This window comes from Elephantulus edwardii, unplaced genomic scaffold (genome assembly GCF_000299155.1).
Source record: "Elephantulus edwardii isolate Elephantulus edwardi_28Jun2011 unplaced genomic scaffold, EleEdw1.0 scaffold00106, whole genome shotgun sequence".
NCBI lineage: Eukaryota > Metazoa > Chordata > Mammalia > Macroscelidea > Macroscelididae > Elephantulus > Elephantulus edwardii.
Genome location: NW_006399856.1, coordinates 6,118,017 through 6,128,938, shown reverse-complemented (window position 1 = coordinate 6,128,938; position 10,922 = coordinate 6,118,017). Strand labels below are relative to the sequence as shown.

General features: G+C 35.3%; 1 protein-coding gene across 1 annotated transcript in view; it reads left to right on the top strand.

The window, feature by feature from the left end:
- The window catches only part of SPAG16 (sperm associated antigen 16), a 1,218,973-nt gene that overhangs the window by 995,128 nt on the left and 212,923 nt on the right, over nucleotides 1–10,922 (top strand). The gene's annotated exons all lie outside the window — the stretch shown is intronic.

Here is a 10,922-nt window from a genome sequence, read left to right as displayed (position 1 = left end):
AGGAATTTAGAAAATAAATGTAGTGTTTTGAGGCTCTCATATGAAACAAAATCAGAATGTGATATAAGAAAATACTTAATGTATTTAGAATGTTAGTATGATAAATGTTCGAAGTTAACTTTTGCATTACTAAAACTTTTTAGAATATAATTAAACTAATTTTGGAGAAATTATTCAAAATAATTACATTAAGAATCCCATTGCTACTTTGATCAGTTTCTTGAAACTACTAATGGTCTATTGATTTTCAGTAAATAATATCATTGAAAATCTATATTTTTAAATAACAGTCTCTCCTGCTGAGTGATATTGCTGGCTATTATCAGGACACTTTAATCAATTTCTCTGATTTAGAACATTTTTTTATTCCTTTTATACTAGACAAGAATTTGTGTTGAGATTTGTTTTACCCTCTCTATCTCATTGCCAGAGATATGTTTCTTGACCTTAAGTATCTTTTCTCCAACTCTAATGATCTTTACTGCCTTTCTAAAACTTCAAACTGTGCCTCTATGTTCTTCAATTCCTTGACACTACTGGTTATTTTTCTGTGGCCCAGTGCCCTTGAGCTACTGTTCTCTGCAATCTGAATTCTAACTATAAATTATACATGTGCCTCTAACAGCACTTACAAACTTCTACCTCTGCATGCTGTTACATAATTACACTATGAATATCATTCCTAAAGAAGAATTGTCTAAAATCATAGAGTTAGGATTTATATCAATTTATGTACCTGTTTTTAATATCTGCCCCATTCTTGCACTTTTTTTATGCTTCCTGTATCCTATAGTTCCCTGATTATTCTGCATTTCTCTATCAATGTGTAAACCTCAAGCTCCAATTCTTAAGGGTAACACATTTACCCTCAGTTAAGCTCCCTTCCCTAATACCTTCTTTCAGGGCTTAAGACATGTAAATTAAGGGCATATACTTCAATTTAGAAAGAAAGAGAAAGACAAGGAAAGGAAGCAAAGAAGATGTTTAAAAATTCTATTAAAAGAAGTAAAAGTCATCGAGGATTTTTCCTCCACAATTAAAATAATGAGTTATAAGCTTTAGAGAAATAACATAAGCAATAGTCCAAAGCATTTATTGTACGTCAATTAAAGTGGACAGTGTATAAAGAAGACAAGAGTTGGTGTTTTTGAATTGTGGTTCTGCTAAGGAATATTGAGTATCTTCCTACACCATATACTGCCAGAAGAACAAACAAATATCTTAAAAAATAAACAACACAGTGATGATCTTCCCTAGAAGAAGGGATGATCTATTTTGACTCACTTATTTTGGACTCAGCAACAGCAAAGAACCATTTCTGGAAAAGGGCATCATGCTTTAGTAAAGTATAGGATTAGTGAGAAAGAAGACCGTCACTAAGATAGATTGGTAATAGCTACAAATATGGACCCTAATATATCAAAGATCACAGAGATGGCAGGGCAATTTATCACCTGTCTTACAGAAGGGCTTTATGACTTGGAACTGACTAAACTACAACTAACCACAGTAACAATTTTAGGTAATGTACCAGTTAGCTGAGAACTACCTGACTTAACAACTAGGCCATCATCTCAAAGGGTTTGGCCAAATAAAATGTTTTTCATTCCTGCAATGCCTGATGTGATTAGCCCCTCATTATCATTTTCTTCCAATGGTGACATAGCCCTCCTGGCTATATTCATCCTGCAACTTGATCCTTTCGAAATTTTCTTTCACTTTACCAGTTCCTTATATCAGATACTGTTTATCGTTCTCACTCACATTGACATTGACAAGAACAAATCACATGGTCTCAAACCAACTGCAAACATGACTATTTGGTAGGTGCAATCTCTGCCACATTTATTGGATGTTATTATAATTCATATACAAAAGTTGTATATGGTGTTTGGGAAATAGTTTTTAAAAGAATTTGAAACTAAATGAGTCCTTTATGAATAGAAACTGTTCAGAGAGGAATATTATTGATAACTAGAAATCTAAGACTACAAAAGACAAATTATCCCACTTCATAATTTACAAAAACCAAACGTGAGACTAAGGTGTACCTGATCCAGGACATGGTCTTCCCAATTATGTGTTATTCATCAGAAAGCTGGACAGTGACTAGGAATGATAGAAGAATTGATGCCTTTGAGCTGTTGTGCTGGAGAAGGGAATTGAATATACATGGACTGTTAGGAGAACAAACAGGTTTGTCCTAGTAAGGTTGAAACCAGGCTGCTCTCTGGGGGCAAGGATTCTGAAGCTTTGTCTGACAACTTTAGGCATGTTGCCAGGAAAGGGACATCATGCTTGAGAGGATGGCGAGACAGCACAAGAGAGGAAGACCTGGATAAAATATATTTACTCAGTGACTGGGGTAATGGGGGCAGATATGTCAGAGACTATAAGGTTGGCTCAGGATAGAGTCGAGTTCAGAGTTGTACATAGGATCGCTATGAGTTGCAGGCAACTTGACGGCATATAACAACAGCATTGTTTACATGCACTAAAGCCAAAATCATTGTCATCTAGTCAGTTGTGACTCAGAGTGGCCCTACGTATAGGACAGGGTAAAACTTCCCTATGACTTCAAGGCTGTGAACCTCATGGATTCAAACTTTCTCCCAAGTCACATTTTTCTCCTGAGCACATCAGTCGTGTTTTGGTTAGCATCTTTATCCACTGAACAAAGAATTCCTTTGTCTACATTGAACTCAAAACTCTTTGTTGTAAATTCAGAACTGATCCATAGCTGATTTTCCTGATGGTTTTGAGAGTTTGTGAGCTGCGTAAGAAGAGATTGTTCATCCTTCTCTCTCAGGGCAACTAGTGGATTAGAAATGCCAGAAAAATATGGCCTTTCATTAGCAGCTCAACTCCTTATGGACTAGGCTACAAAATCTCATCTATTCATCTATCTACTCTTGGTCCATGCTAAAATAAATACATCCCATGTTTTTAATTTGTTTTATATTAAAGGAACCCAAAGCATGTTGTGGTGTATTATATTACTTTGTTGTATACCATCGAGTTGGAGCTGACTAGGAGCTGACCCTCTGGTGGGTTTTCAGAGGCAGTTAATCAGAGGCAGTTAAGCAAGGGAGGAGATGGTCCATCCTTCTCCTGTGGAGCAGGTGGTGGATTTGAACCCTGTGTCTTTGGGATTGTAGCACAGCTTCTTGCCACTAGGTCATATTATTTTGTAAGAATAAGAATTAATAAAAGTCATTGTTAAGCATTAAATAAATAAAATATTATTTTCTACTTTCAGTCTTATTGGAAAAATATGCTTAAATCTACAATCAAAAAATAAATTAAAAATGACCTTATTGTCCTCAGGACAATTGTCCTAAGGACCATTAGCTGGCCCTTTTCCCCATGTGATCTATAGTCTCTGAATGCTTGCTGGACAGTCAGCTATTAGTTGATACCGACTTGACAGAAATGAGTTGAATTAAATTATTAGTTTGTGAACATTTTGTAAAACAGAAAAGAGTGTCATTTGTGTTAATAAAGTCAGTCATTTATTATTATTAACTTTACCTATGCTCTATAAAGTCATAGCAAGTACTGTACTAATATCGACTACTTAACCAACGTCTTGAAAAAGACTAAACTTCGTGCCACATGTGTGCACAGGCATTTCTTTGAGTACATTTACTTAAAAAGGTCTGAGTACTAGCTTTGGAGTTACAAAAATAATTTAACAAACACGAAAATCTATATGCTGAGAGTAGATTGTAACAAAATTTGAAAGCTCTTTTGGAAAACAAACTTATTTAAAATGACCAGATATTTATGTTTAGAATGACAAGGCAGAGTTCAAGTGAAAGGCTTCCCCCACCCCACCCCCATGTTTTCTATTGCGTTGTCCAATTCTCCCAGATTTTGATTCACTACTTTCATGGATGGCCTGCTCCAGTTTGTTTCATTAGAAAACTACACTACAACACATTAAAAGACAGAAGTTTGGCTTCAGATTACCTTTGCTATTTAAAAACAAACAAACACCAGATTATCGTTTGTCCTATATGCTTACAAAACAAAAGTATTCTTCCTTATCAATTGAGTATGACTTAGTTTGTTTTAAATTCACACTGTTGTTAATGCGCCATCAAGTTGGAATCAGTTCATAGCTGACCCTCTAAGTGGGTTTTCAGAGACTATAAATCACATGGAAAGAGGTTGTCTTCCTTGTAGCACCTGGCATGTTTGAATCATGTCCCTTTGGGTTCGCAGAGAAACTCTACCCACTAGGCCAACAGAGTTCCTTCCCTTTTATTGCATACTCATATGTAAACGCTCAGTGTAGATGGAACCATTGTAAATACTGACAAAACTCACATATGCATTTAAATTCCTCAGCTCTGAAACCTGAGTAAATCTCTAGAGTCATCATGTTGTGGAAAGAAAAGAGGAAAGGAAAGAAATCTCTGCAAAGCTATGGTCAATGTGAAGAACTTTGTATAGTTAGAGCTATCAAAGGGAACAGTCTAGAATAACTGATTGTTGCCTTTTGTCTTCCCTTTATTCCTGTGACACATCAATGAACTTGTAAATTTTTAATAATACTCAATAATATTCCATAAGGATTATTGAAAATTATACAGTATTGATAAGGATTCACATTATTTAATGGTTACTTCATTCGTGTATTACTGGAATGTTGTTGTAACTGTTATGTGTGGTCTAGTTGACTACAACTTTTAGTGAACCTATGAACAAGGGCTTTCTCTATGCCTTGCCCTAACTTGAACCAACCTCACCAATATAACTAATGCCAATACAACTAACCCCATTGCCACAGTCAGTGTGTCAATTCATCTCATCCAAGGTCTACCTTCTATCTTGTGGACCTTCCATCCCAAACATGATGCCCTTCTCCAAGGACTGGCCCCTTCTGACAACATGCTCAGAGTATATGTCACAATCCTTTCCTCTAAGAAGCAACTTGGTTTTGCCCTCTCCAGGACAGGCCTATTTGTTTTCTTAGGAATCTATACTCCTCTTCAACACAACTCAAACACGTCATTTGTTCTTCTGTGACTTATATTCATTGTCCAGCTCTCAGATGCATAGCAACCAATTAAGAAGACCATGGTATTGATCAGATACACCTTAGTCTTTAAACTGACATCATTGCTCTTTATCACTCTGGAGAGATCCTTTACAGCAGATTTCCCCATAATAACTCTTCTTTTGATTTCCTGACTGCTGGTGTCAAAGGTATTGATTGTGGATTCAAGTAAGGTCAAATAATTAATTTTATGAGTAATATTAGTCTACTTTTAAGACTTGATGGGCTTGCTATGTGTCCACTGTATAGAATTCTGTGATATGCCCATTTTTTACTATATTTTGGCTCATTGGCTCAGATGTATTCAATGTATACGCTTTTCCATTCAAGACTAAACTAGTGATACCTGACATGAAGCACATATTGCTGAAAAGTAAGGCCCAAGCCACCAGAGATTTTTATTTCTGCCTGCTGAAAATTTTATGGGTAAAATACTGGCCGATGAAATAGCATAACATCCTTAATTATGCTTCTTTTTATATTCTGAGTAATTATATCCAAATAATATTCATCACCATAAATTAATGCAGTTGATGCTTTTAATATAATTATTTTTTCTTTTACAACTCTGATGTGAAATCATTCTATCCTGTATATAACATTGTATTATCTTCACCATAAAAATGTGATGGAATATAATTTTCTAAATTAAATCTGTAAGCAACATTTGTTGTGCTTTTCACAATCACATCCTGTTCACATAGGCCATGTAGAACAATGGTATAAAGAGCACTGAACGTGTCAGAAAGCCTAGGTTCGCTTCTGGTTTTGCAATTTATTTACCTGATTGAGAATCACTTAGCTTCATGTGCATGTAAAATTAAAATGCTATTCATTTTAATAACGTAATAAGCCAGTAGCAAAAAAAAGCAATGGTGCAGTGGTGGGATTCTTACTGTCAATGTGGAATTGATTCTCAGACAACAAGTCTCCTGATCTGGTACTAATTATGGAGTAGTGGACGCTGGCAGGTTGCTGTAGTGTAATTCACTTCCAAAAATCAGTCAATGGTATGAGTCACAATGGCCAGATATGCAAATGATCATGGGTATGGTACAGTCTAGGCAACTTGTTGTTTAATTATGAATGCAGTCTATGTGTCAGGGTCAACACAACAACAGGTATACACAACAACAAACTAATATGTTCTTCAATTTGTCCATTTTGTTTTCATTGCTATAACATGAGAGAGTATTACATTATACCGAATTTACTAGCCTGATATAAACATGTTGAGTCAATCTTCAACACACTTACTGCCTATTGACGTCATTGCTTCTTGAGCACAGCCACTTCCCACTTTTGGCAGCTGGCCTTTTCCTATGGGAACACATTCTGAAATTTTGACAGATTTAACTTGTTCTTTGGTCATAGGATAGTTACTCTTTAGACTTAGTGCTATCTGAGCCTAAATGTACTTTGGCCTCAATCTGGCCTCAGTGTACTTCTAATACAGAATAATATTGCAGAACCTAACCCTGGATGTCCACACAGATGATTTCATTTCACAATTCATATTTGCTGATACTTCATCTCACATATTTTGGGAATGTTATTAGAAAGAACTAGTCCTTGGAATGGGACCTTTTTTTTTAAATAAGGAGAGTCAAAAAAGAGGAAATCCTCAGTAAGATAGATTGACACAGAGACTTACAATAGGTACAAGTATAGCAGAGATTGTGAGGAGAGCACAGGATGGGTCAAGATTCAGATCTGTTGTTCATAGGGTCACTATGAGTCATAGTCAATTGGACAGCTCTCATCTACAAAAATAACATAACCTGCTTGGAAGCTCTGGTGATAGAGTAGGAGTTCTGGTCACCTAGCACGGAGTTCTGCTGGCAACTCAGTCACATGATTCTCACCCACCCGCTAGCTGCTCTGCAGGAGAAAGATGGGCAGTCTCCTCCCTTAAGATTTACAACGTTCAAAAACTTGCTGGAGGGTCAGCTATGAGTTGATTCCAACTCAATGCCAATGAGTAGCAACAGTGGCATAGTAAGTTAAGTATGAGCTGCAAACAATAAGGTAGGAAATTCAAACTTACGACCTACTTCATAGGAACAGTTTCCTCCAATTAAGATTTGCTGCCTTGGAAACCCAGTGGAGGATTGCCATGTCCTAGAATTTACTCCATGGTAGTAAGTTTGGTTTTGTTTCATTTTGGTTTTATACCTGCTTCATCCACCCGTTTTTCAGTTATGGCGCTCTGTGCACGGCTAACACACAGGCCTCTATGGCAATTTGAAGCAACCAGCAGCTTAATCAGAGAAAGATGGACAGTCTCCTTCTGTGTAATTTACAGCCTTGAAAACCCACTAGGGTGTCAGTTATGACTCAGTTCACGGAATGACAATGAGCTGGGGGTTTTAAGACTTATCTTTCTCAATTAGCAAAATTGGAAATTTCAAAGCTATAGATATCAATACATATTCTCTAGGTATTTGAACACAGATATTATTAACTTTTTGTTAAGCAGTTTCAACATGATTCCAACTCACAGTGACCCATGAAGATCAGAAGGTTGTCCATGATATGTCCATATGTCGCCCTCATAGTTTTCACTGTGATTGGGCACATTGCTGCAGTCATTATGTCAATATAAGCCTATACTTTTGCAAACTTGCTGTATTTTTCCAAGGACTGGTGCCTCTTAAAAACATACTTCAAGTACTCAAGATGAAGTCTCAACTTTCTTGCCTCCAACAATCACCCTGGTTACACTTTCTCTAAGAAAATGGACTTGTTCTTTTCACAGTCCATGGTATATTTAATGTTCTTTGCCAACAATACAACTCAATGATATCCATTCTACTTCTGTCTTCCTTATTCATTGCCCAACGTCCGCATCATACAAAGCAATTAAAAATATTGTATCTTGGATCAGGTATGTCTTTAAACTGACATTCTTGGCTCTTTCACACTTTATAAAAGCTCTTGACAGCAGATTTTCTCAATGCACATACCTTTTAATACCTTGTTATTATGGGTATTGACTATGTATCTAAATAAAAATGAAATCTTTGACAACTTCAATCTTTTCTGTGTTTATCATGATTTTGTCTTTTGATCCAGTTGCAAAGACATTTGCCTCAAGTCTACTTCACTTTCCATAAATAATGCAGTGTCTTTGGCATAACAGAGGCTCTAGATGACACTTCCATCTATTCTGAGGCCATGTAATTATTTATGATAATGGAAAATTGTTCTATAATGCCCCTTTCCACTCAGTCAATCCCTCAAACCCTAGAAACCCAAACTGGATATTGTTCATCCTCACATTAGATTTCAACTGTTATAGAACTATATAAATGAACTACTGTATAAGTGAAAATATAGAGTAAATAATAATTCTAATTCTTTGCACATGGAATGCTATTTTGACATTAGTATGTATTTTAGATAGTGATAGAGTTTATCTCTTATTTCTTATTAATATTACAGTGTCTGACTATAGCAGAACTTCTCTGCTCAACTATTGATGTTCATGGGATTACTTCAGCTTTCATCTATTATGGACAAAGTTCCTGTAAACATTATTAGAGAAGTCTTCTGCATACACATGTCTTAATTTCTTCTTTCTAATTCTCATTCCTCATTACTGCTACCATGCAGTGTAATAGCTAGTCATGATGCAGGTCTGGTTTTGAAGCTATCCAGATGTTTTCCAAAATGATATCATAATTGTTCACACCCAGGCCTGAGTGTTTCAGTTGTTCTCTGGTGGTGCTAACATTTGGTTTTATCATACTTTTTTATTAGTAGTAGTATCCTTTTTAAAAATACATTTTTATTTTATATTGGTTTGCATTCAGAATTAATATACACTCTATTTCATCCATATGTTTTGTGTTTCACACATTCTTTCATTTACATTGTTTTTAATACAATCATTCTCATATACCATTTATCAATATGCCAAATCCTACCCTATGTTTTCAGGTCCCACTGAATCTTTCCTAATTCCTTCACACCCCAAACCTCATGACCCCATGATTTACTTATCCCCAACCCTTCCTCCCATTCTGTTTCTCCTTACCCCTTTGGACTTTTGTGCACATCTTACTAGTTACCCTTCTGTTTTTACAATAATGGTCTTAATGCAATATTTTTCCTTTTTCTTTGTCTGTAGTTTCAATTCTTCTATCTTTTGAAATTCCTTCTATAGCTGTTTATATTTGTCCACATCGATACATTTCTTCTGGTACCCTGTCTCTGGAGTAGTCTTTTTTTTCCATTTTTTTCATTCTTGAGGTATCAGTTAAAATATTTTATTCATTTTTAATGAAGTTATTTTTTTTACCCAAGAGTTTCAAGTACTTGAACAAAAGTGGTATGCTCTTTACCTTCGTTTTAATAAGAAAAAAGTTCTGTCTGAATGATAGAAAAATGCCTGCTCTTCCAGGAGACTTCAAAGCATAACTAAAATAATTTTTTGTATCCTGATATATACCTATATACCAAATGATCATTAAGCATTTTTAAAATTGTGACATTTTAAAAGATTCACAATAAATTGAATACAATTTTACAATGCACCTTGTCAAAGTAGTGATATATGTATATATAATCTTATGTTGTATCTCCTTATTTCCAAAATCAGAACAGAGATGACTTTATGATATCAAGATCCTATCTGGGTCCAAATGTGTTTTATTGTAGTAAGTAATTAAATAATAATAGTTTTAAATGTACATAACGTGTGCCAAATGACTATTGATAGTCATCTATAAGATAATCATTCTTTACAGTAAACATTTTGACTTGCTATTGTGAATCAGCAGAGTGTTGATGTTAAATTGGGCTTGCTGATTGAATAGTTCAGTGAGGGCACAGGTGCAATGGCCCCACACTTGCATAAATTTGACATTTGCATTTCAGCTCTTTGACTCAGCGTAATCTCTGTATCTCTCCTCTCAAGTGAATTTGTAATTACTAATTATTTATGTTTTACCTGCTTTGTGTTGTTTGCAAGGTTTGCAATAAATTCTGCCTATCATTTTATGTGTGAATGTTAGCAGTCACATCATTTTGCATTCAAATTACTGTTTTTATATCAGTTTGCAATATTATATTATTTTTATTTGCAATATTATAGTATTTTTTTTAATACATGGGAAATCATGCTTTCTTTTATTGCATACATCGGAAAATAACCTTGACCGTATACTCCATAGTCTCTGGTGTCGAGACATTAGCTACTATGGCATAGATCAGAATTGATTACATCTGCACAGTCACAAACTAATAGTACTCTAAGATCTTTCAAGCCTAACATCAGCATATGGAGCATAGCTCTTTAATTGGAGGAGTTTGAGCTAAACTCTCATGGGATGACTTCCTCAGTTGCTTTTTAATGCTAATACAAAAACATATTTTGAAAAAGCATATTCAATTAAAATAGAGCTTGAGAACTGACATATCTACCTATACTTCCTAAAGTTGATAATTAATAAATGTACCGGTTTTTACAGATTTGATTTATTGCTTCATGGACTTAGGAGTTATTTAGCTGCTGATATGCTTAAAGTGTAAATGAAAACCAATCTATGAACAATTTATACGAATTATTTTGTTTGTTGCAATGTGCCACTTAGTCATTTCCAACTCACAGAGCCCATGCACAGTAAAGCAAAGCACTTCCACCTCTTCATTACTCTCACCATCATTGTTATGTGTGAGCATATTGTGGAACTCACGGAGTCAGTTCTCTGAAGGCTATCTTTTTTTACTGACTCTTTACTTCCTCAATAAGGAGCTCGGTAATATAATGCATAACGTAATTATTTGATAGCTAAAAGTTTGGCAGTTCAACTCCACCAAGTGATCCAATGGAAAAAGATGGGTAATCTCATGC